Here is a 27,346-nt window from a genome sequence, read left to right as displayed (position 1 = left end):
TCATACTTTTTAGGGCGACACCGCCTTTTACTTACACATTCTAAATATAAACAAGTTTGATGTGTTTTTTTTTTTTTTTTCTTCCGAACTAATTATATTGTCCCTGTTGAAGTATATTTAGACTTGGTTAAAAAAAGCCCAGGGATTTTCAGATCATTCTAGCTGTGAAAACCCATCTGTTAACTACTTTGAGAAGTTGAACCTTATGAATACCACATAGAGCGGGTCCTTATTAACCCTTCTGGTTCTGAAAGTGAGGTGTTTTTTTTTTAAACAGTCCCTAGCCAGAGAGAGTAATCTGTGATGCAAATAGCGTTGCTAGGGACCTGTGGAGCTCCATGAACCTTTAAGTACAAATCTCAGGGGTAGACAGCTGTTGTTCTGACTTTTATGGGGTTATTACCTGAGCTTGTTCTGCCAGAATTTCCACAGGCCCTTTTTACCTAAGTACAGCACAATGCCGCCCTGCTAAGCACTTTGTCATTGAAAGGTTCTAGCAGAACAGGTCTGCCTTGTGTCTCTGAGATAGCAGAGATCAGAAAACACTTTGGAGGGTTATGTATAAAAGGCATAATTTGAATTGTCGTCCCTATTACCATAGCAACCAATAAAATCGTCCAGTCAGCAGGAAGAGTCCATTTGTTGCTATGGTGATAAGACCAGTTTTCAGACTTTGCACCAAATAACTTATTAATATACACCCTATTGGTGAAATCTAAAGCAGATTGCCTTTAAGGATTGTGAATACCTACTTTTTTTTTTTTACGTAGGTGAGTATATTAAATCAGATCTTTTAGTATAGATACGGTATTTTCAGAAACACCATATATAAAAGCCTTGATGTTGGGGTTCCATCAAGGCTGGTCTTAGTACCACCAGGCATCCCGAGCAGCTCTGGGGGCTTTGACCACACAATAATTGTGTAAACATATAATGTTGTCTAAAATGAAAAGAAATAAATAGGGGACATCAAAGAATACTATTGCCTGGGTTACCTTTTGGTCTAGAACCAGTCTTGGGCTTCGTCAAATACCGGTAATATGTTTACTGTTCTGTTTCAAAAACGTATCAACCTTTTTGTAATAAAAAGCCATGATAAGAAAAATGTATTGCCCACATTTATATACCCAGAAAAGTAAGAACAGTCTTTAGACTTCTCCTTTTTTTGTTGTAGGGTCAAATGGTTGGGATGTTTGGTTTATCATAAGTGGAACAAGTGGGACGGACTAATCAACACCATTTCCTAATGTATCTCCAACCTCTTAGACGTCACAGGACTGATCACACTTCTGTTTATAAAAAGCACAGGAGACTGGTAGCAATAAATTGCGCATTGTATGGAATATAGTTTAGGCTGATATTAAACACATCTACTATCTTTTGTTTGTTACAATTGTCTGATTTTTATTCCACATTTTGTCTGTGACATTTGATGACAGTGTGCAGATTAAATCAAAGGTTTATAGATAATCAGGTTATCTTCCTTAGCAGGCTAACATATTGACATTGTACCCATTATATGATTGACAAATGCAATGTAGTAATAATAATAATAACAAAAAAAAATAACAAGTGTAATCTCAGTGTGAGTTACTAATGGGTGTATTATTTGGTTCCCCAGATGATTCCTTTGTGGCAGCACAAATCATGAAAAACAATTTCCCTGTTGGACAAATGCATTGGTGCATTCTGCAGAATCCCCCCTTACTGTATGCATTTACCCCTTTTCCCAACCACATGCATTTGCCCCTCCGAACCTCGAATCACTACCTGTCAGTTCCAGCACTGCCTTTGGGAACACTGCTGTTGGGGGTCTCTGCAGACCCCTGTGCACATGCATGGAAAGTCCTTTCCTGTCACTGACTGACTGCTTCAAGACATGTCAGGTCATGGAGGAGGAGGAGGAGGTAAATTGCAGCAGTAGGACCAGATAAGTGCTTTATTTTTATATTCATTTTCTTTTGGAAGAATGCATATTAAAGTACTCACATAGTACTTTACTTTTTGTAAAGTATGATAAAACCCCAACTCTGGGGTCACAAGTATTATTATTCTTTCATTGTATGGAACAAGGTGTTTTCCTGATCCTTAGGTGTTTATCATAACATAACTGATAAAAAAACAAGGAAAGTTTTTATTTTTATAAATAGCTACCTAATTGATAGACTCCTGGGTATAGGGCTCTTACACATTGAGTGTGGATGAGCGGTTAATTATTAGGTCATGAGGCTTGTACAGGCTTTTATAAATAATATGAATGATAACAAATATTGTTCTATGGAAAGGATAAACGCTAGATTGTATATCATCTATTGGACTGTTTTAACATAAGCCCACATTCATTTGTACTATGTTCCTACATGTCCTATTTTAAATTATTTTTCGTTGTTTTGTCTAATATTTTACAAAGTGTCCTCTTATTTAAGGTAATCATGACAAAAAAACCTCAGTACTGCTGATTGTTTTGAAGCAGAGGACAGGTGATGCTATTACAGCTACAGCTGTTAAAGCTTCAATGTTAAAAAGAAATAAACAATGAGTCAAGGCAGCACTTTAAATAATAAGATTGTAAGTGAACAACTACCGGTATTTCCACCCTGTAATTATCTGTAATAAAAGACCGGAATCTGTATAAAAGGCTAGTTAGTGTATCTTACATTGCTACCGCAAGGAAAATTTACACTGGCTCATTATACAAACATAAACATTTAAGGCTCTTTGGTATTAACTTAGTCTAAGTTAATTGTCTAAGAACTTGTCTAAGTTCAACAAGGAACAACATGTACAGTAGTGTGAAAATGAAAGAAATAGAAAACGATGACTTCAAGTTATTGCTGGTAAACGTGGTTCTACAAGCTATTGAATCATAAGGCGTACTTAGCTTTTCATGCGTGGCTTCTCCATTTTGGCTTTATTTTTGTTGAATTTTTGTTGAATAAATGCTGTAATATGTAATGTGTTGTTGTTCATCTGAGGTTGTGTTTACCTAAGTTTTAGACCTGATAAGGAACAGATGATGAAACCATAGAATTCAAAGAGGGTGTACTTTCTTTTTCAACTGTGTATGATCGTTGGGTTGTGCAGTCATTAATATTATTAATGAGTCAAAGTTTAACATTTCCACTGCAGAATTGGGGCAGTCTTTGCTTCACAAATGCCTTTGTTTTAGTAAAATAAGTAGGGTTTTACTTAGAAACATCGCTCATTAACTCTGTTGACAGATGTAGTGCCCACATTGAATGCATTCTTCTCTTTCTGGACCAGTCTGGTCACACTGGCATGTTTGCCACCAATCGAAAGAATAGGAGTCAAGTGGCTTTTTAGAATATTTTACACAGAAACACTCTGAAGGTTATGGCAGCTTCTGAAAAGAGGCCTAGAGGTAATGTAAGGAAGATTACTTTATGGAGAGGATGGTAGACAAGTGGATCAGCCTCTAAGCATGGAATGGGAATGGGAATTTAAATATGCATGGGATAGGTGTATGGTCATCCTGAGTCTAAAACAAGACCAAAGACTGGTCAAGGTTTGAGTCTCTACAACATGGTAGAATGGGTAGACTAGGTGGGCTGAACGGCTGCACTGCCCCCTCCTGCCCAACAACTCTCTCTCTTTGTGCAACCTGAGCCAATTTAAAAAAGAGAGGGTCATATAATATTGTAGTTCCCCTAGAAACTACTATTCTGTATGGAAAGGTATAGGGATTAAGAACTTTTATGGTCACTCAAAGTGCCATGTTCGTGATCTCATAATGCATTGAATACGTATTGATGCATGTACTATTTGCGTGCTGTAATTTTGTCAGTACTAAACCTTTGCTGTTAATATCCCGATTGTGGGTATGCGATACAGATATATATATATATATATATATATATATATATATATATATATATATATATATATATATAGTTCGTCAGTCATTTTGAAAATAAAGGCAAATTGTCAACTTTAAACTTAACTAAATCCAATTAAACTACCTATGCCTTGTGGTTTTCACTGTAATCATTTTGGGGCTATTTGGTTTGAAAGTAATACACCATCTGCTGTATGTAAACTGACATTTGTGGCAAAAAATGGCAAAACTAGCTTTTTACATTCCTGCCTTGAATTTCTTTTTTTAACAAAGCGGTGAGAGACAATCTGTTTACACCAAAGTGTAGGAGTAACCTAATGAAGAGGAAAAAATCACATACTGGGACGGTTCAGTACTATATACATTGGGTATCAAGTACATACAACGTACATCACTTCTAAGTGAGAAAACATTTATATATGTATTTAGTGTAGGATTGGGGAAAACTGAAAATCATGAGCAAATAATGTTTTGGTGACCAGTGGATACTTGGTATTAGTATTGGTAATACTATTCACAATAGCCCAGGGCAGAAGTACACAGTACATACTTTTATGTATGTTAAAGGGAAGAATTAGACCCAGCACAATACGAAGAACTATTTGCTTCCTCATACTAGTAATTGTATTGTACGTGAGACAGTGGACTTTATTATTTTAACGTTGCTTACCTTCTCTCCCGTGTCAGATTACATTTGTATAATGTCAGTGGCCTTTGGAGATTGCATGGCGTTTACATTTCTCGATGACATAGTGTTTGCATATGGTTTTTACTTTATAGACTGTAGTGACTCATCAAGAACAGATATACACTTGCATCAGGCGGTAGACAAGGGCTTTTATTCCCACAAGTACTCCACTCTATCAAGTTGGTCTTTACAAAATAGCCTTTGATCTGGGATTTGATTTTGGTCTTGTCTAAGAGATAATATCAAAGAAAAGTTATTGTGACAAGTGCAATCCATTCGTTGAGTAGGTTTGTCAAGTGATATCTAAGATAGATCACCCCAACACCGTGAAAAACCATTTCGTTTGGTGAATTTCCATCATTGCCAATATACCTGGTGCAGTTCTATGCAGTATCTGCTAATAGGGTTAGACTTTTAGAAAGATGACTCATGCTGTCAAACTTTAAATGTTTTACAGCTAAAATAGTTTTTAAAATATAAAGGCTGGTTATTGAATTAAGAATACCTGTTTTCACTAGCTTAATATCTTGACCGTTTGCTTAAATTGCCTAAAAAAACTCAATGATGTTTTAGAAAGGTAGATTTTCACAGCAGAGAAATTTGCTCTGTATAGTCTTCTCGTTTCAACTGATGTACAGACCTTTATCAGTCTTTGGTCTCATCTTAGATTCAGAATAGCTTTAAACCTATCCCATGCATGTTTAATTTCACTGTTTTAGCCTCTACCACTTCTGCCAAGGGGCTGATCCACTTACCTACCATCATCGCATTGCCTCTGACCCTCTAGTTTTAGATTCTGACCTTTTGATTTTAAGATTTATGCCCCTTTGAAATAAACTTCCTTCATGTACACTGTTGAATCCCTTCAAGTATTTAAACGTTTCTATCACATCCCCTTGCTCTGATCATTTTTTGTTAGGTTTAGGTTGTGGGTTGCAGCCTTGCTGGTAGCCCTTTTGTCTTAGGACACCTGGGATGGAAATCCCTTTTTCGCCATGGATGGTTCTCATTTAGCCAACCTTATGTGGGGTATAAAATATAAATATAAAAATGTGCTCCCAAGAGTCAGGTAGCCATGGCTTGAAAAATCTATTGCTGAGACAATTTACAGTCCCTTAAAATGTCTCCGGACGCTACTTAACTATTCATACTCCAATTTTCTGCCATTGCTTTGACCAGGGGTTGGCTGGCTTTGAATCAATAGTGTAGTCTTTGTACCAAACCTATATCTGAGTACCACTAGGTAAAAGAGCAGATTAGCACAATAACATCCTTTCTCGATAGTGCTTGTTTGTCTTTCTGGCTTTAGTATTCTTAAATGCTAATAAATCCTGTATTTGTTCACCTAGGTGTGAGATTTAATCAGTCTGACACTAGGTCATCCACTTTACAGTAGCATCAGTCAGTTAAAGGTATACACATTCAGTTAAGCTAATCAAAAGCTTCTTCCATTATAAATAGTGCAAGCTCAATATTTCACTTTTTTCGTAGTAAAAAATCCCTACAGTAAGACAGCTTGTTAAAGATGCTCCAATTTCAAAAAAAGGCCGATTTTGTTTGAGATTGCTCTTGAGAAACAACTGGACTTTTGGGTCTATTCACTAATAAGTTTGTGTGATCAGTCGTCATAAGAGTTAAACATCCTTGACCAGACCCGACCGCAGTTGTATGTAAGGGCATGCAACTTTAAATTTTGCAAGGCAAGGAAAACGATTCTGATGCGCAGGTTAATGAACTTGGTTAATAAGTGGTAATGCAACTTGGCTTAAATGAATTAGCGAATTGGACATTTGATAACTCTTATTTTAAGACAACTTGTAAGCAACCCACACTTCTGCATTCTGATTTTTATATATTTTACAGATCACTTTATTACATTAAGCATTCCTTAGACAAATAAAAGTCTTACAACACTTATCATAAACACGTAACAAAAGAAGTGAATCAGTTACTCAGTTATACATTCTACATATTGCAGGGCAGTGGCTTACATGTGCTTGTCAGCAACATGTGAAATGTATAGTATATGTGAGCCTGAAACAAATGGCCAATACTGTAACCCTACATACAGAGCACTTGTGCGTATGCCATGCGGACTCGTGACATAATAAATAACACATACATAGTAGAGTGAGTTTACGGATCAACTTTTTAGTAATAGCATAATTGTGTAAAAAAAAATATATACCGGTATATATTTTATAACAATACTGGGTATTTATTCATGGTCGGTCCCAGGCTAGTTTGTATCCAAACAAGAAGCATTCTGGAGTAGAACTTTATGGCAGGGGGCTGCCAATACACATATCAAAATGATTTAAAGTACCGTATTTGCTCGATTATAAGACGAGGTTTTTTTTCAGAAATACCCCTCGTCTTCTAATCGGGGTCATCTTATAATCAGACCTCAAATAGAGCCGCACCGGTGCGGGTAACTCTGATCTCTGACAGCCGGGGAAAGTCTGCGCGATGGACGCAGACAACCCCCGCTGCTAGCCACACCTCCTTCTGGCTGCAGCGTAAGTTGTCTACGAGGATCGCGTGGACGTCAGCCCGCTGCCCCGGTATACAGCAGGAAATTGGAAGCACCGGTAAGTGTGTGTGGGGTGGAGTGTTAAATGGGGGGGAGACAGAAGGAAGACTGCTGCCCCGGTATACAGCAGGAAATTGGAAGCCCCGGTAAGTGGGGGGGGGGTGTTAAATGGGGGCATAGGGCATTTCTGGAGGCAGAGTGCTCTATGAAATGCCTTTTAACCCCCTGAATGCCACTCTGCCTCCTGAAATGCCTTATACCTCCCTATATGCCACTCTGCCCCATAATATGCCTTTTAACCCCCTAAATGCCAGAGTGGCATATAGGGGTATAAGGCATTTCCGGAGGCAGAGTGGCACATAGGGGGTTAAAAGGCATATCATGGGCCACAGTGCCATATTGGAGTGGCAAGCCTGGGGGCAGATGTGCGTAACTGGGGGGCAGGTTGGAAAATACAAGGAAATAAAAACAAAAAAATATTTTTCTCAATCATAGCTTTTATTAAAAAATGTAATAGTTTAGATGAATTAACATTTACTGGTAAAACTTTTTTCCTATAGGGTCGTCTTATATTCAGGCTTTTTCTTTTTTTCCTAAATTAATATTCAGATTTTGGGGGGTCGTCTTATAATCAGGGTCGTCTTATAATCGAGCAAATACGGTAATAATCATATAACCAAGTAAGTGATAATACATACAGGCAGGGGTCCCGGCAATGAGCTCAGCTTCCTGAAGCCAAGATTGGCTCAGTGAATGTTGTTATTCTAAAATGCATTGTCAGCTCAATTTTACTTATTGTAGCTGTCTTGCTGAAACATTAGTTCATATTATCATCCTGTAGTTAGCTTGGGTCTTATGATAAGGCCACGTATAAACCAGTGGTCTTTTGTGGTCCTCTTGATTAAACGTTGCTGAACGGGAGCTGAAGTGTAATATGAAGAATGTTGGGTTTTTTTTATGACCTCAGTTATAAATGGCATGGGAATTCTTATCTTACAAAAGTTGTCAAAAATGTAAGTTTGTGATGATATGTCAATCTAGCCACAACTAATTCCATATAATGGATGAAATGATGTTTGGATCCATAAATAATGTGTTATGGACTTTGTTTTTTTACTTAGGACTATTTCAGACTTTCATCTCTAACAAGTAAGCAGGTGAAAAATACTAAAAACAACCAGATTTATGGTTTAACCTATCCTCCGCCAGATAAATCTCTAATTGCATTGTATAAATGAATAAACAATAACAATTAAAGGCTTATTGAATTTAGGGACACTTTGATGATGGAATATGAGACTAACCTCATTAAGAACCTGTAACGGGGCATATTTTAGGATCCCATCAGAAGAGAACAGGTGGATCCCGCAGGGTATGTCTTTCAGATATATGGTAAGTAAAGAGCCATCTGTGCATATCTGAAAAATAACACTTAATGTGCATTGTTGAAGCTTCTTAATGGCAAGGTTTGTGAGACTGTAGTTGTAGCAGGATCTCTAGTGCACCCATGTACTCATGATGGCTCTATTACCCCAGGGCTGACCAGTGACCACCTGGCAGAGCCTTCCTGCAATCGCTGGATTATTAGGCCTCGGGCTCTTGTTGGGCATCCACACATGACGGCTATTATCGCACAACAAGCTGATTATCTTACTTTCAAAGCCCCTACTTTCCCACATCCCCTTTTGCAGATAATTAAGCTCCTGATAATGATGATCTTGCACTACCGGTTCCAGTATTCTCGGATCCTGAGTTCATTTGGTTCCTGTGTACCTATGCTATTGTGTTCTGGTGTTCCTTGGTCCCAGTGCTTCTGCATATCTGACTGTTTCGTTACTTGCCTATGTTGTTTCTGAACTACTGGTTTCCTGACTATGGGTTGTCTGACCTTCTGATGTCTATGTACCAAACACCAGCCTTTGAGTAGTCTACTTCAGGGCGGCAGATTGCCATGGTGACTAGAAACCGCTTCCTGGCACCCAGGGCTTTGGTGGGCTGCCATCATTAATTCATCATTCCTGTGGGGGCATGGTGTAAAGGGTGCCATGAGGCTCCCAGGGAGGTCATGTAATGCACATTACATGGCTGAGTTCCTCACTGCACTTGCGTCACCCTAGCTCTGCAGGAAAGCACAGGGTACCGGCAGATAGACAGCCCTCTGATCTCCACGAGGTGAGAGGGGGAGGGAGGAGAGTGGTGTTTGTGAGTGTGTGTGTACACTATAGTGTCAGAGTCAGTATGTATATGTATAGTGCTGGAATCAGTTTGTGTATGTGTATACTGTAGTGTCAGAGGTAGTTAGATATGTATTGTATAGTATAGTGCATGATTCTGTATGTGTGTATATTGTAGTATCAGTGTGTAAATGTATAGCGCCAGAGTCGGTGTGTCTACTGTATTGTAGAGTTACAGTATTAGCTAATAATGGTATTAGCATGAGTGTGTGTGTGTCAGCATATAGTGTTAGTGTGTGTATTAGTGTATGGTGTTAGTTTTTGTGAGCATAAGATGTTAGTGTCTGTCTGTAACTGTATGGTGTTAGACTGAGTAAAAGTATGTTAGTTTATGAAAATGCATTCTTGGGGAAGAAAAAAAGCTGGCTCCTAACTTTTTCTTGCTCCTAGATCCAGACCAAATTTGTCAACCCCTGGTCTACTTCTTTTCACGCACTTAGGCCGATGGATTAGATCCGTGTGTACTGCCTTGGAGGCGTTAGCGTGGTCATTGTTTCTGTAGCTTAGAAAAAAGGAACACCAAAATTCTATACATGTATTTATATAGCGCTTGGTATTATGAATAATATTTTTTTCTTTTTTGTAATATGATAGTCCTCCCCCTTGAGCAAGACACTTGGTTCAGGATTTTGAAAGATTGGATTAAATAACCTTTATTGTTGTTTTTAATTTATAAATGGGTCAGTCCAAGATCTCTACTTGACAGGTGGCATACTGTGACATTTGCTCCTTGTAAGGATAGGGTTGCTCTTTCAGCACAGCCTGCAAGGTCACAAAGTCTTACAAAGCAAAAAAGCAAGCCATTTTTCAGATGATTTCAATCACTACTAAACACACCTGGTATGTCTTTGGTCCCATTAAGCAAACCACAAGTGTCTAAAGGGATCAGTAACACGAGCCTTCCGATGACAGAACAAAAGACAGGTGTCGCTGGAAGATATCTCTTGTCTGAATATACTTTGTCACATTTGGCATCACATTTGTTACAGAAAATATGTATTTGTGCATAAAATCAGATGTGACAGATTTCTCTTTAAAGCCATTTATTATAAATAGCAGTATATTCCCCTTAACTATCTCTCTTTCCTTCTCCAATACATGCTTGGTGTGCTTCTAGAAGCAGTTCAGATTCAACCAAAGGTTAAAGATTGATTTATTAGGAATAATTACCATACACATCCTAAAAACAGAAAGTTAAGATGGCTGTTCCCGTGGTATACATATGGTAGGCTCATAATGCACATATATTGGTTACTTCAGTCATTACACTGTTTTAATAAGTGTGAATAGTGTGTGTATCAAGTACCACACTCCCACCACAGGACCCCAGCAGGGTAAATGATGGGGAGAACTATAGTGAGAAAGGGAAGAGATAGTAAGAAATTGGAGAGACAAAGAGAAAGCTATAAGGGAGAGATAATGATGAAAGAGAAAGATGGAAACAAGGTGGAGATAATGAGAAAGAGGAGAAATGGTAAGAAAGTTGCAGAGAAAACAAAGGGGAGAGGAAAAGTGAAAGGAGATAAGGGAGAGATGAGATAATAAGAGATAGATATAATGGGTTAATAAGAGGTGAGAGAGAGATGAAGAGAAATTGGAGAGATGAGATTAAAAAAAAAATGAGAGCTAATGAGAAAGAGGGGATCAAAGAAAAGCGGGAGAGATAAAACGATAGAGAGGAGCTATGGAGAAAATAGAGAGATGGGGGAGAGATAAACAGAAAGAGAAGCAATAAACCGAAAGGTGAGGGATAGGGAAAAAGGGTGAGATAAAGATGAAGAGAAAGATGGGAAGAGATAAAGAGGAGATATTATGAGAAGGGATCAAAGAAGGAGAAATAAAGAAAGAGAGGGAGAAAGGGGAGAGATCGGAGGAGATCTGACTGCTGGGGTAAGTCCTATGTGTGCAATGTGGGTGCTGGGCCAGTCCTATTGGTGCTGGGCAGTTTTGTGGATGCAATCTTGGTGCTGGGGTAAGTCCTGTGTGCCCAATCTGGGCGCTGGGTAAGTATCCTCCAAATAAACACATGATTTCCACAGTCTTATGATAGCAAGTACATTGCTAATATTTACCTTTCTAACAAGTTTACTACTTCTGCTAAGAGATGGTTTTACTTGATCATTCGAGTGAGGAGGCTTTTGTTCTTCAATGGAAGGTCATAACTTCACACATACTTGATAGTTTGCTACATTTTGTGTTTAGCAACCTTAGGCTTCCTTAACCCCTTCAATCCCCTATAGGAGTACCGGGACGTCCAAAAAACGCCCACAAAGAAACCCCTATGGACGTCCAGGTACGTCCAGCCCTTCGTGCAGCGTCAGGGACACATCCCTGCCGCTGCACGGGAGACCAGGCTGTCGTTTGACAGCCTGGACTCCCCACTGACAGCAGAAGCCGGCTTTGCCGGCTTTCTGCTGTCCGATCGCCTGTAACAGCTTCCGGCATGAAAGCCGGTAAGCTGTTACCGGTAAACTGCCCGATCGCGCAGTTTCAAACGCGCGATCGGGCATTCCCTTCCGGGTTGCGTCCCCTGCGGGGATATCCTGCCCTCCGATGAGGCACAGAGACGCTGCGATCTCTATGCAGGTCTGTGAGGACCTGCATAGAGATCACAGTGTGATCGGTACAGGGGGATCGCGGGGAGGCGAGTGAGAAACCATCTCTCTCACTCCCCCTCCCGTCCTGTAACAGAAAAGCTGAAAAAAAAACAAAAAACGTTAGGCATTTAAAAATAATATTAAATCATTAAAATAATAATATAAATAATACTAAAAAAAATTATAATGTGAGCTGTGATGTCACTGTGACATCACTGGCATGTTTAGGAGGACCTCTAACCATTACTGTGTAAAAAAAAAAATATAAAAAATAAAAAAAATTGAAAAAAATTAAAATAAAAAAAATGTTAAAAAAATATATAAAAAAAGATAATAAAAAAAATTCTTAAAAAAACCTTACATCCCATTGCCCTAGCATAACATCTAGCCAGTATAACCCTCCTGCCCCTGTTCACAACCCCCAAACCCGTTAAGCCATAGGCATAAAAATTATATAAAATTGTACACCTAATAGTATGCTCCCTGGTGCTGGGAAAGTCTGGAAAATCTATATAAATTAGGTATTTCTGAAATCAGGACACCTGAATTGATAAACTTGGAGGGGATTTTCCATCACTTTACCTAATTTTGTGAGGATTCAGAGGGAAAATTTAAAAAAAAAAATTTGTTTATTTTTCTAATCTTCGCTAGTTTTTACTAAATTTCTCATTCTAAATTTTCAGCTAATCATCCAACTATGGTATCAAACGAAAGCTCTATCTCTCCTTGAAAAAACAATATATAGTTTACATGGGTACACTATTCACAGGAAAAGAGAATCATCGCTAAACCGACATACCCCAAAAATGGCAAAATTGCTCTGGGCTTTGAGGTACCAAAAACCCCTGGGATTGAAGGGGTTAATCCTATTTGTAAAACCATGTGATTGGGAAAAGTTAAAAAGTCTGCAGAGTTTTATTCTATACCCCATGAATTACAGTGACATGAAATAGTAATTTTCACTGACAGCTTATTAAGGTGCTCTGTGACCGCTTTCATATGCATTCTTTAAAAAGTAAATAAAAAATAAGTAAATACAGCTTTTACCTGATGTTGAAACAATTTAGTCCCTGGTGATGTATTGTGAAGAAGAGGGATTTGTGGTTCTAGGTTCGCTGCTCCCCATGCAGCTTATCACTACATAGGAACAAAATGTGCTGAGTTATGCCACCAAAATGGACGTAACAATGCATGGTGAGAAGGTGATGAGAGCCATTGTAGCTAAAGCACATTTCCTTGCTTTTCTGTAGATCTTCAAGAGAAAAGGATCACAACAGCCACGGCCTTTACTTACACACAGAAGCTTAGTTTGACAACACATAGAAACTACTGGGCCCATCTAGTCTACTGTGAAGATGCAAAACTTAATCAACCCTTGGTCTTGTCTTCAGGATAATGTAATGCCTATCCCATGCAAGCTTAAATTCCCATGCAGTATTAACTAAAACCATTTATGCTGGGAGACTGTTCTACTTATCTACTTCTTGGTAAATTAAAACTTGCCATTGACTGAGGAGATCTATATTTCCTAGACAACTAATGGTACAATGTGTGTCTGTTTAATTTTCATAATATATTTTCACCAGTGCATGAATCTTTACCTCTAAGGCCCTGCATGCTCCTTTTCATTGACACGTTGGCACAAAACAGTGGTGGGCTGAAGGAAGCATGACATCAGTGGGGATGGTGTGGAAGAATCTGAGAAGGAAGTCTGTCTCCCAGCTAGAAGGGAAAGCCCAGCATGAAGCTGGAGTCAGTTTTACATGCTAAGACAAACAAACGCAAAATAAGGAACAAAGTATTTTAAATGAACGTATCTCCGACTGTGAAATAAGTAATGAAAAATAAAATCAGACACCCCCATTGATAAAAATAATACCGTAATATTAAAAAAGAAAAATCTTGCACAAATCCAAATTGTGATGGCTGCTACCCCGGTTTTCTGAATTTCTTCTGTTAAATATCATTTTCTGTGCATCCTGCGTGCATGACTCAGAAGATGGGAACTAGATGATGACTCAGATTCAAGCATGTGATCGTCACTATTGGCAATTAACGTCAGCGGTGTAGTTAAGACCTTCTGCATCATAGAGCAGTTCCATGCACTAGCTTAGCGGTGAGACCCATTATTAGTTAATAAAGCATGACCTGTTGACTTACTATTAACCGTTCATGGCTTCCCCTGGCTACTTTTGGAATATGACTGTATTTCCAAGTTTAATACAAAAATGCATTTAGATTGTACGCTCATTTGAGCATGTCAGTTTTGATTTCTTTCAGTTCAAATTGCTGTGTGATGTGCTACTTGCTGTGGCCTGTTCGCCTGTTCTACAGTGCCGCAGGATATGATAGCACTATATGCTTTTGTTTTCTATTATTTATGAACATATTAATAAGTCTGCACTCAAAACTGTTTAGTTTTACTTTAAAATGAACCCTATCAGTAGCTGAGGGCTGAGCAATGACTTGCAAGGCCCATAGGACATTCCATTGTAAAAGAGAAGCCAACTTTTTTCTTGTCTTCTTGCTGTTTTGATACTGCGTAGCATTGCTTTAATTTAACCCTTATTTAAACAAGTTGCCACTGGGAATAGCATTAGGGAATGGGTGGTTTTGTGATATTTAAGTTATAACATCTTTTTTAGAATATCCTGGTCAGAATATGATAGCTACACCGTGGGTTTTCAGGGTACAAAGTAGCTTATCGATTAGCGACACAAAAGGGGTAATTGTATACCTTTAATTAAGGCATGTTAAAACGCTGGCGGATACCCAGGACTTTTGAATGTGTGCATCATTTCACGTTGAAATGCTGCCCAGTTCTCACTTAAACAGGGACAGTGTCTGCCTTAATCATCCCTGGGAAAAAATGCAAGATTTGCAAAACATTGCTTCAAGGCTTAGTGTGCTCTGGACAGTGAATAAATTCAGTGATTGCAAATGTCTTCCTACTTTACTTATATCCAGTCCAACTTTCCACTTGATATTAGAACTATACATTGCAACATTACACCATGATTTACACATTTTTTTTTTTGCTTCTATAAATACTTAATATTAATTTATGTTAATAAATCTTGATACATGTTAACTTTGTGTGATGACGATGCATCATATAATAGATAGTATAGTTGTAAGTTAGCAATTTGTTCACATATGCCTTCAAGGTGTCTATCCAATTAATATTATACCTAATAAATTAATTAATATTCTAATTAATGTTCAGGAGGCCACTGAGTTCAGTGCTGGCAACTGCATTAGGACTGGTCCTAGATCTTGTAGCGCCTTATAAAGTTGCCTACTAAAACAGAAGAGAACCTAGCAGGAGTTCTGCCCAACAGCCACCTAGGTGGCCTATATGAAGTTTCCTGGGGGTGTGGCTGTGTTGAGGGGCAGGGTAAGCTGTATGTGGCGGTGGGGCTAAGCACTAATATCTGAGTGAGCGCTCACCGCCATCTTTAGTAAATAAGAAGCATTTCACGTTAAAACATGGCTGAGCTAATGAAGCACACACGGATTGTTTCACTAATCCCTTTCGTAAATACACAACCACTAATGGCTGTGATCTTGCCTTCCTGTTACAATAATGTTCTGTTTTACATCATCGTACTACATTATATTTAATAATATAATAAAATATCTATAATATTCTATCGTAAAATAAAAAAAAATCTTCTGTCAAGTTAACCCGCACAAAAAGTAAGAAGAAAATGTCCGCTCTTAGCCCTAAATCTGGTATTCTAAGACGTGCAATCCTTTGTGTGCTTTGGGTGGGGCAGCAATGATTGTTTTTATCCATTTAAAGGAGGTACTGTACTGTTATATCTGTGAATCTAGATCCGTTCTAGGTTAATGATGCCAACAGAATTCCTTGTCTCTTCTATTTATGGACATCCACAATTCGTTATTAGATCCCTTTCTCAGATACAAATGTTCCAAAATACCTTAGGTTGTTCATCAAGTCTTTCTTGCAGCTGCCAGAAGCAGTGTTGTGTTTTAAACATTGGCATATGGATTCCTCTCATCTGATTGTGTGTTGACGTATAGAACAATATTTAAAGATTAAACATATCTGTCAGCTCTTTATCTTGCTTCTTATGCATCAAGTTGCTTTTAATAACACTGATCACTGCTTTGTATGGTGTTTACATTTTGTGTCCTAAGCTTAATGCTTGAAGCCTTTTTCTAAAATTGACGCTAATGTTAATTGTCCATTAGCTTTTCTATGAACCAGCGCAGAGATTTGACATTTACAAAAAGAGATTTTCCACTGTTAATGTAAGTGGAGTTCAAGAAACTCACTTTAAGCTCTCTCTGGTATAAACCTGCTTTATGCTTCTTACAAAGTCTTTGTGCTTTGTGTATTTTGTCTGATTTATAAAACAGACCATACAGTTGTACAATAAACATGAACAACTTATTCTAAGGCTCACTCTAGGGATTCGTCAGCCATGGTGTGCGTAGTAAAGAATGTGTTTCCACGGTACTAGGAAGGCACTCAAACCCACGCTCATCTGCTCTGCAGGCCATCTACTTCTTCTATAAGTTGATTCAATATACAACTCAGACTCAAAGCTCTGCCAAGTTTATGTAGGGCTCTGCTGAGAACCTTAAAGGAACTGTCACCCATATTTGTTGTTCTAGTTCAACCCACTGAAGTCCTCCTATCTACAAGTGCTATATATAGTTTGTTGGAGAAAACCTTCATTCTTCGTAAAACACCAGCATTCTGGCCTAGGTGTTTATGGCAATGACATGGACAGTACTTCTGGTTCCCTTATAAACTTGGCTGCAGTAGAGAGATGCATTGGAAGCATATGCATGTGTGCTCCCAGTACTTGTGTACTTGGAGTGTTAGATGCGCACATGTGCAGATACCCAACACTCCTGACACATTGAGTTTGTTGACTGACCCAGTATGGTCAATAAGCAGTCATCACCACCATCCAAACTTATCTTGGATTTCACTGAAACGTGAGTGCTATGAAGAAAATATATAGCTTCTTTTTCGGATCCCTAGCAAAATACAAATTGGCCATGACTATACCTTTAACTGAGTAACATATATTGATTGCAACAGGTGATTTAATATTTACTCATCTGTAAGTCCTAAAGGTGCAACAGCTGTAACAGTAGCATTTGTGCAGGATGACATACATGCCTAGTTTAAGGCATGGGGAAAGCCAGAGAGAGTAGAGGTATGCCAGAGTGCTGCATTATCCTGAGAAACATATGCTACATATGCTAGGGTTGCTTTTACCTTTTTCATAAACATACCATGGTTGCCAGACAGGATCCTTGTGTGAAACCTATACTGTTGTTGCAGGGCGATAGAGGTGAACATAGTGTTTTACTACTGAGGCTCAATGTCAATTTGATAAATTGGCTCCATAGGATATCTTAGAAGGTTAGCTTTTTAAGTTTTCAGCTCATACTAAACCTGACCCCAGGTCTTAAAGGCCTCCTGAGGACCAGGTTTTTTATGGCAATGTTTACTTAAGCCTGTTGCCAAGGGATCTATAGACTGCTATGTTAATTAGGGAACTGTGTTGACAAAAGACCACTCGTGATTAAGGGGTGAGAGAAAAAAGGTAAGCCAAGGTCATAATGCTGCTTTGCAGCTGTTGGGGACTTTTCTATTGCTTTAAAAAAAAAAAAAAAAAAAAAAAAAAAGGCTTTATAAGCCACAGTGTAGATCTCTCTTCTAACTTGGCAATTGTCTAAAAAATTGTGTAAAAAAAATCAAAATGAATAGAAAAGTAATGTGAGTGTGTAAATTGGTGAACCAGGGTATCTGTTTAAACACCTTTTTTATTGATAATTGATTAAAACTTTTCCTTATATTTTCAAATAAGATCCTTTGTTAGTCAACTTCTATAAAAGCTGTATGTTTCTAAAATTCTTGAAAACGTTACTGAGATTAAAAGTTAAAAAGAATGCGAGTATAGTACCTCGCAATTGGTAATACTGATTATTGGTTTTCTTCTGAAGGTCCACACTTAAACAGCTTTTCCATACTCCTGTGGGGATGACTGTCATTGGTTAACATGTGAAAGGGTTATGGTTCTTTCTAAAAAAGTTCATTTTAAATTTAAGAAAACTATCAAGCAAACCTTACATAACAGGAGCCGGTTGTGTCCATACTGCACTTGTCGGATTCTCACTGTGAAGTTGAAAATCAAATTAATTGTTTTGTTAAGAAAGAAAAATAGCTTTATTACAACCTTAAACTTCTCACTCCCACAATTCTGGAGGTTACACAATGCTTCTTACAGTACATAAATTCAACAAAATGGCGCGATATGACAAAACTAGAATTGACAAAGACTTATTTTTGTGTATTAACACTTTACAATGTTGTGTTTTCTTTACTTTTTTCAGATTTTTTTCCACACAACATAAAACAAAAAAGAAGACAATAAAACATCACGAAGACAAAACTAGAATTGACAAAGACTTATTTTTGTGTATTAACACTTTGCAATGTTGTTTTTTCTTTACTTTTTTCAGATTTTTTTCCACACAACATAAAACAAAAAAGAAGACAATAAAACATAGTTTTATACTAAAAATAACTATATCACACTACCAAAGCCTAGATTATTAAATTGGACATAATCCTTGGAGGTGTCTTGAGACCAGAACCACTTTTGTGGTTGTGTTTGGTAATTTCCTAATTGGTATTTTTTTTTTTTTGTTTTTTAATTATGTACGTCTAATCTTGTAAATAGAATCTACAGAGCATATCAAAGAAAAACATAAATGACAAAATTCCCATCCACCAGGGAATTCTTCCTGAAACAAAACTGTTAATCCCTGATAGATTTTGATAATTATATTTCAATACATATAGACATTTTCCCCCTGAAGGGAGGGGAAGAGAGAACAAGCCACATAATTCAAATTCGCTTTGAATTTGTAATTTCACCCTTTTTATTGTAAGCGCTACAGACTCTGCAATATACCTGAAGCTGCTTAAACATCTTAAGGGGAAGTAAGTTCTTTGATTTTGAATAACTTGACTAAAACGTGATCAACCATAGTTGCAAATATGAATAATAAATAATTAAGGGGCATCATTTTTACAGACATAATTGATGCCTTTACTTCAGTAAACTATTTTACTTATTCTAAAATCTATTTATTTTAGAAATGGTCACTTTAGCCGATAGATGTATCTACTTCCTAGGAGCGGGGCTTCTCCAATACTTTTTATATGGCTTTGTTAGTAGAAGAAGAAGCAAATTTGTAGATTTCATTTATAAACACACTGGTACTATAGTTATGGCTTTCAGAACAATGGGATACGCTCATAAACAGCAAACATTTTTAGAAAAGATGGATATCAGGGTAGCAAAGAGAGGAGAGGCGCTAAACCAGGGACTGTCCCTCCTAAAGAGGGACACTTGGGAGGTATGCATTAATGCACTCCCAGTGCATGTTCACCTTGTGGACAGGTTAATTACTGAACCTTAGTAGGATCCATATAGAACAAGGATGTGCTAGACATGCAAACTTCTTTGGCTGTGTACGGTTTTTGCCATAGAAACACTCTGCAGGGAAAGACTGGTATATTATTATTGTTTCTCCAAAAGAAACATAGGTATTCAAAATTTTTCCTCCCGTTACTGAAAGGAAACATATGCTTATATAGCGTACGGGACAAAAATACAATATTTTTATGTATGGTAATATAGAACACTTCTACCAATGTATTAGCACAAATCCTGAATATGATTTTAATGATTCTTTATAACATCTGTTATCTGTTAAATTAATTAGCAGTTTCATGTACTCTGCTCTTCAGCCATTGCCTTTCTGTGATGCGTATTTACCAAACTGGGAGTTTTCATCTCTCTAATAAAAATATATCTTATGAATGACCAGCCCCAGTAGACGTCTCCTGCGAGAAGGTTTGAGTCACCCCTTCCTAATGCTTTGGTGATTTTCCATGTTTTTTCTCCCACTTATGTCGTGATCACCGTGATTGCGGTGCTTGCTGAGAAATGACACATAGTTTGACATCCTTCTAGTACATAAGCTCTTTTGATGAAGTACAATTTGCATTTTGTTCCACGGACTCTCCGTGATACACAAACCTGATTGTTCTACAGAACCAGAAGAAGCCTTGTAGCTGTCACATAATGCGCTACTTCTAGTACACCTCGTAGCTGTAATTAACGTGGGTAACATTTATACCCACCTGACTACACACGACTGGCTGTCAGTGTAAAGGGATTAACTGCTTGTAATGGCTTGTCTTCAGCCGTGGTTTTTAGTTACCTCAGGAACATATTGAACGTACAAATGGTAACAAAAACCCCTTAATTATTATTTCATGACACCTGCATAGTCACTTAAAAAACTTTCTATGTATTCCAACGCACTCTAAATGGCAGCATTTACATTACATCATGAGATATATCTTTGATAATTTGCGACGATTTTGTCTTTTTTTTTTTTTTCCTTTTCTCTTTGCTACAATCAGCATTTTGCAGGGCATTTTGCATTCTTCTCAAAGTTATAAAAGTATTGTGTGTTTTTTTTTTTTTTTTTTAATGCACTTCAGGTAGAAGTTGCAGCTACCCACCTCCTCTGTGGTCCAACAGTTTAGACCACTGATTGGCTGTGTGTGAGAACTGGAGTTTTCCTTTAGGAGAAATTACCATTTGTTTCAACATATTTGCTTTGCTGTGCCTTGTGTGTCATGTTAGTTGACTGAAAAATATAGACAAGTAGCTTGAAGGAATAAACAAACAATCCTAGGTAAAATGATGAATACATCACTTCCTTAGCAAAATAATATAATTTTAGGAAACAACTTTAACCTGATGAAAAAACATTCCCTTTAACCTAACTTAAGGTAAACATACCCCTTGCTTACATCATTCCTGTTGTGACCAACAAAAGCCAATGTCTGTAGGCAGGAATGTAGTAAATAGACAGGTATTCTCTTAAAATGTTAACCATTAAAAGGCCCATCACAGATTCTTTAACCGTGACTCGCTAACAATGCCAACCAGATAAAACCACTCCATATGAAATGTATTACTTGTCAGGAGCACTGGGGTATTCTGGCCTAGGCCAACTAGTCCTAGGGTGGGATGTCAGGGGTAATCAGGCTTCTTATAATGGCCAATCCCCTATTGGGAAATCTGCATACCTAGAAACAACCAGGCTCTAAATACCCACAGCTCTCTGTTTTTCGGTATGCGGGTAGAGGTCCCGCTGACATTGGTGAGCGGTCTCGCTGATATTGCGTGCTGGGCTAGCCCTACACGCAGGAAAACGATCCATGCTTGGAAGGGAAGTGGGCAGGGAATGAGGCGTGCGGTGAAGCTAAGGAGGCCTTAGTTACTCCTTAGTGATCCGGAGACCCAGAGAGGTGAAACCTGGAGAGTTCCAGGGTTCCCTATAACTCACTATTCAATGTGCAGGCTTTAAGGGAGATAATTGATCTCTCCAACCGACCCATTAACACTATGGAAAGGTGTGCCAAGTTGGCACAGTCTTCTATAGTTTCCTTCCGTGCTTGGATATGACTTATACCAAGACACCCAGTAGTAAGGACAACGGTGCAGCATGGTAAATATATGACTGATCAGGGGGTAAATGTTATGGTTTTGGTACCTGTGTTTAAACAGCGATATAAAACTCTATTACAACAGTGATAAAAGCATCATTTGGGACACTCATAATATGAAAAAAAAGAGTATAGTATGAAGGAGTCTGTTCCTGATTGTCTTACTCCCAGGCCATTTTCGAATTTTTTTTTTATTTTTTTTTTTCTGTGTAGCACAGATTTGTGTGTAATATTATAGTAGTTCCTAATCTTTTCAGCATCTCTTGTAATTAAGAATGGCAAAGCGGCTCTGTGTCAGGTTGTGCACAGGACACAGTTGCAACTTAGGGTTTGTGATACAACAGCTAGACGGATTGAACAAATGAATGAATGGTCATGGAAAGTTACAGTGAAGGAAAAATTATTTGGTCCTCTGCTGTTTTTGTACGTTTGCCCACTGATAAAGACATGATTAGTCTATGATTTTAATGGTAGGTTTATTTCAACAGTGAGAGACAGAATAACAACAAAACAATCCGGAATAATTTCAAATAAGTTATAAATTGATTTGTATTTTAGTGAAATAAGCAAGATCTCTGGCTCCCAGGTGTCTTTTATACAGGTAACAAGCTGAGATTAGGAACACTCTCTTAAAGGGAGGATCTTGTCAATGATCTCAAGGCAACTTGGACCATAGTCATCAAGAAAACAATTGGTAAAACACTATGCTGTGAAGGACTGAAATGCTGTAGTGCCTGCCAGGTCCCCCTGCTCAAGAAGGCACGTGTACAGGCCCGTCTGAAGTTTGCCAATGAACATCTGAATGATTCAGAGGATAACTGGGTGGAAGTGTTGTGGTCAGATGAGACCAAAATCAACTCAACTTGCCGTGTTTGGAGGAGGAGGAATGCTGCCTATGACCCCAAGAACACCATCCCCACCGTCAAACATTTCTGCTAAGGGGACAGGACGACTTCACCACATCAAAGAGACGATATATGGGACAATGTACCGTCAAATCTTGGGTGAGAACCTCCTTCCCTCAGCCAGGGCATTGAAAATGGGTCATGGATGGGTATTCCAGCATGACAATGACTCAAAACAGATGGCCAAGGAAACAATCGAGTAGCGCAAGAAGAAGCACATTAAGATCCTGGAGTGGCCTAGCCAGTCTCCAGACCTTAATCCCAAAGAAAATCTGTGGAGGGAGCTGAATGTTTGAGTTGCCAAACGTCAGCCTCGAAACCTTAATGACTTGGAGAGGATCTGCAAAGAGGAGTGGGACAAAATCCCTCCGGAAATGTGTGCAAACCTGGTGGCCCACTACAAGAAACATCTGACCTCTGTGATTGCCAACAAAGGTTTTGCCACCAAGTACTAAGTTATGTTTTGCAAAAGGGGTCAAATACTTCTTAATCAATTTATAACTTATATGAAATGCGTTATTTTGTCCCTAACTGTTCAAATAAACCTACCGTTAAAATTATAGCCTGATCATGTCTTTGTCAGTGGGCAAACGTACAAAATCAGCAGGGAATGAAATAATTTTTTCCTTCACTGTATGTTGTATAGTATGTCCAGATGATTTAGTAGCCTCTTCAAGTTTAAGTTTTCATACAGAATTCCAATAAAATATACAATACTTGTTTCCAAAGCCATGCATATCCACATAAAAGAAACACATTTAACTTTATTCACACTTACATATTTAAGGGAACTGATAACTCTCATTTTGTAATGGGGGAATAAAGTAAATTTCCTATAATCTAAGTAGGACCTTTTGACAAGCCCATGCTTAAATGTTGGCATGTGTGTAGTGACACTACGTGTGCAGTCCAGTTGCCGGTATAATAAAGGGTAAGATATTTCCATTTTTCAGAGATAAGTGAATCTTTGGCAACAAGACGGAAACAAGCCATGCCTAAGCACGTAACTGCGAAGGGCGTCAAGCGACTGTTCTGCTGTGGTGTGTTTTGCTTTTACAAGCATTGGATTGACACTTCTGGGCTCCGTAGTTTTGTTTCCTTCGTGTGCTGGTTGGTTCAGGCGTGGTCCTCCTGCTGGAAATTAACAGACCCAGCGTCTGCCAGGATCTCTCCAATGCTTGCTTCTTCAGTGAAGTTTTACCTTGTTTCTGTGATGTTTATTTGGTTTGCTATTTTACACAAAAGACGAAAGTGAAAATTAAACTGTTAAAAGTGTTAAAACTGACAATAACATTAACACAGGTTAAGGCATACAAAAGGAGAATATGGTTATGCTGATCTTATTGTCTATTAATGGGCTGAGGGGAAAGTGAGACATACTGTACACTGCATATCATGATTATTGCTAAACTGATTTTGTACAATGAAACATGTTACCTGTATTTTTAAGAACATAATATCCTTCGTTCAAAAATCCAGGAAGTTGATTGTGAAAATATTGTACCATGCCTTGTGGCTGTGTTTGTTTATACTAGTTTTATTGCTAACTGGCGAAAAGGGGAATTCCTAGTATTACCACCTTCAGAATTAGCTGACATAACTAGGTCAACTTTATATTTTTCTAAAAAATCTATCGAGTCAAGGGTTGTTATGACATGACCAAGGCCTATTTTCAGGTACCTTCCTGCTGTCCTGGGTAGCTGCCCCACTACTGTACTCTTGTGGGCAGTGAGGATCAGGGGCCAGTTAGGAAAATCCTCTGATCTCCCCTACCTAGCCCGGGGAGCTGTAGAATCAATCAAGTTCTTCACTGTTGCAGCAATGACCTCCATGCAGCTGCCATGTAGCTACCTCACAATTATTTGAAGCTGAGCTCCATTATGTGGTTCTTCGGATAAGGTGGACAGTGTACATACCTCCAGCGTTGCCCACTTCCAGCAGGAGCCATAGCCACCTCCATTGTCGACTCCACTTTTGTGTGACTGTTGCCGCATTTCAGATGTCCGAAGTAGGGTATCCGAATTGGGAGGAATGCTCACAGACTGCATAGTTTGCAGTTTAAATATCCCAATTAAGACCTATGACTTAATTTGATTTGTTGCTTCACATGTTAGACAATTGTAGAGTTACAGTTACACTAAAAGAAAACGTGTTATCAAATACCCTGTCATTGAGGTATTTATGCTTATTGTTCTCTTTGTTTGCAGATCCATATAGGACAAGTGGAAATAAAATGTCCCATTACTGAGTGCAATAAACACCTGGACGAATCCACCATTGTGTACAATCTGTCACGTGATGAAATCCTCAAATACAAGTACTTCCTGGAACTCAGTCGCATGGACTCCAGCACCAAGCCCTGCCCACAGTGCAAGCACTTCACAACATTTAAGAGGAAAGCCCACGTTCCAAACCTAAGCAAATCCGAGATCAAGTTCAAAGTGAGCATATCTAGCCAAAATAAAAAAAATTAATTATTCCAAAAGTAGGACATGGGTTATAGTGGAATTAAGGGTCTTAATACCACAGTCATTGCCTATGAAATTAGATTAAATGTTTAATTATTGTAAAAAATATTTAGATCATGTATGGATAACATCTGCCATAATATTTTGTTCCTGGAGGTTATGCTAGCTGAATTGGAGAATTCATGTCTGGTCATGGATTTATTGTCCATGACATCAGGAGATTAAAGGGGATTTTGTGGCAGCAGGTGACGCTACATCAGTCCACAGTCAAAAGGTTTATAGCTTCACTCTGTTTCAATTTAGGCTAAACACATGTCCCCTTAAACGGTGCAAATCCAAAAGTGTATATAGCCAGATCATTCCTATATACGATGACATCTTTAGTCCAAGTTGATACCTTTTATTGGGCTAATATAGAAAATTATGTAAAATCAGATACATTTTTCGGACCTCCTTCACCTAACTTTATACTCTCCCAGTGGAGAAATACTCCATTCTCAGTGCTCATTCAACCATTAAAAAACTGTGACATACAATCATCTATCGCAGGCAGGGACCCCGTTCAGAATATTGTATACATACATTACTATAATGAATAGACATATTTTTATACTAGTATACACATGAGTAGACCACATTCTTTTAAAGATTACTGAGTGTGGGAAATCACATTTGTAACAGCATTCCAATCCATTGACTGTGTTATGTTGAAAGGTTTAGAGAAAATTAGGACAATTATATAACTCAATTAAATAACTAAGAATAATTGAAACTTCAGGTGATACCGAATGTTAACGAAATTTTACAATGCAGACCCCCACCAGCTGACAGAGAGGATGATTCTCTGTCAGCCGGTGGGGGTCTGCGTGATGCGCACAGACAGCCTCCGTTACTGCCCTTCACTTACGCTGAGGCTTCTATGAAGCTGCAGTGAAAGTGCCTGTCAGTAACGGAGGTTCAAAGCACCAGGGAGTCGGGAGAGAGGCAGAGCGGTGTATGGGAGGGGGAGGAGGCAGAGCAGTGTATGGGAGGGGGAGGAGGCAGAGCAGTGTATAGGAGGGGGGGAGAGAGACGGAAGTGAGAGACCGGCCGACAGTGAGGGGAATCCAGGTGTCCTGCAGCGTTGCGGGGGATCTGGATTCTGGTGTTATAATCCGATCTCTGTTTGAGGTCGGATTATAGAAGGAGAGGATTTTTTCAGAGCATTTGCTCTGGAAAAAACCTCTTTTTACAATCGATAAAAATCGATTCGACTAATCGATAATGAAAATCGTTGACAACAATTTTCATTATCGATTATTATCGATTTTATCGATTAGTTGTTTCAGCCCTATTGCTGGCCTTACAACTTCTTGGCTGGGGCCTGCATCCGTTTAAGTATTTTGGTTAAATATTTTTTTGGGCTAAATATATATCATTATAATAATGTATTAACTGGCATGCATTTTTTACCTCCGTGTCTTTTTTTCGCTCTTGTTTTCCTGTTTGTAGATTCAATGCCCATCTTGCCAATTTATATGGTGTTTTAAGTGCCATTCTCCCTGGCATGAAGGTGTAAACTGTAGAGAGTACAAGAAAGGAGACAAGCTGTTGCGTCACTGGGCTGGTGAAATTGAACATGGGCAAAGAAATGCCCAGAAATGTCCAAAATGCAAGGTAGGTAGCTATAATATTAAGCTTGGAGTTCTTTCACCAAATTAATGTAATATTTTATTTAATATGCATTTGTCTTGAAGTAGCCTTGTGTGTATGAAGGATGAACTTGGCCTACATATCTAATTAATTAAAAAAGACACTACTAGGGCGTAAACTGTTGCCTAGTGTAACCATCATCCTTAAAAAACAGGTTTGACACTAGGGTCCTACCTTGATGGTATTCTTGGCAAATGAATACCATCAAATGAATGTCAAATTGTTAGGTTATCTAGATGTCCCGAAGTGTTCAGTGTTAGTTGCTCTTGAATGTTAATCTTCAGTAATATAGTCTCCTAAACAAAAAAATCGTGAATTTTTTTTTACACCTGGATATTTTTTATGCTCATGTGTCAACCAGGTCTGGCCATCAGGCCAAACCAGGCAAATGACTGGTGGGGTGGTGCCCTTTTGCGCCTCTTGCACATGTCCCTTTAGCGCTGAGCCACTAGAGATTTACCTTTTGCCGCGTGCTACAAATGTGTAACCCATATGTCATTTTATTGACTACTGGCCATAAAGTGTCATGGAAGATTTTAATCCTCAATCCAGGCCTGTAACTTACCCGTAATGAGTTCTGTTGGCTGTAATTATAAAACATATTGCAAGTTATTTATCTAATTGCATAAGAAACACATAGAAACATGTTTCATCATATTATGGAGGCTTATTTTTTTTTAATAAACAATAACTTTTGAAAATGTTTTTTCTTCATTTAAGGTTCAGTGAAGCTACAATTGAGGCTGAAAGTTTACAAACACCTAAACTGAAGACGTTCAAACTCAAGTTT

General features: G+C 38.4%; 1 pseudogene; it reads left to right on the top strand.

Annotated features, from left to right (window-relative positions):
• The window catches only part of LOC149275595 (E3 ubiquitin-protein ligase RNF217 pseudogene), a 37,733-nt pseudogene extending 11,213 nt beyond the window's left edge, over positions 1 to 26,520 (top strand).
• Positions 26,521 to 27,346: the final 826 nt, after the last annotated feature.

Source organism: Sceloporus occidentalis, unplaced genomic scaffold (assembly GCF_023333645.1).
Source record: "Sceloporus occidentalis isolate IW3139 unplaced genomic scaffold, rSceOcc1.0.p SCAF_277, whole genome shotgun sequence".
Taxonomy (NCBI): Eukaryota; Metazoa; Chordata; class Lepidosauria; order Squamata; family Phrynosomatidae; genus Sceloporus; species Sceloporus occidentalis.
The sequence above is the reverse complement of the archived record's forward strand: the minus strand, read 5'-3'. Positions and strand labels throughout refer to the sequence as shown.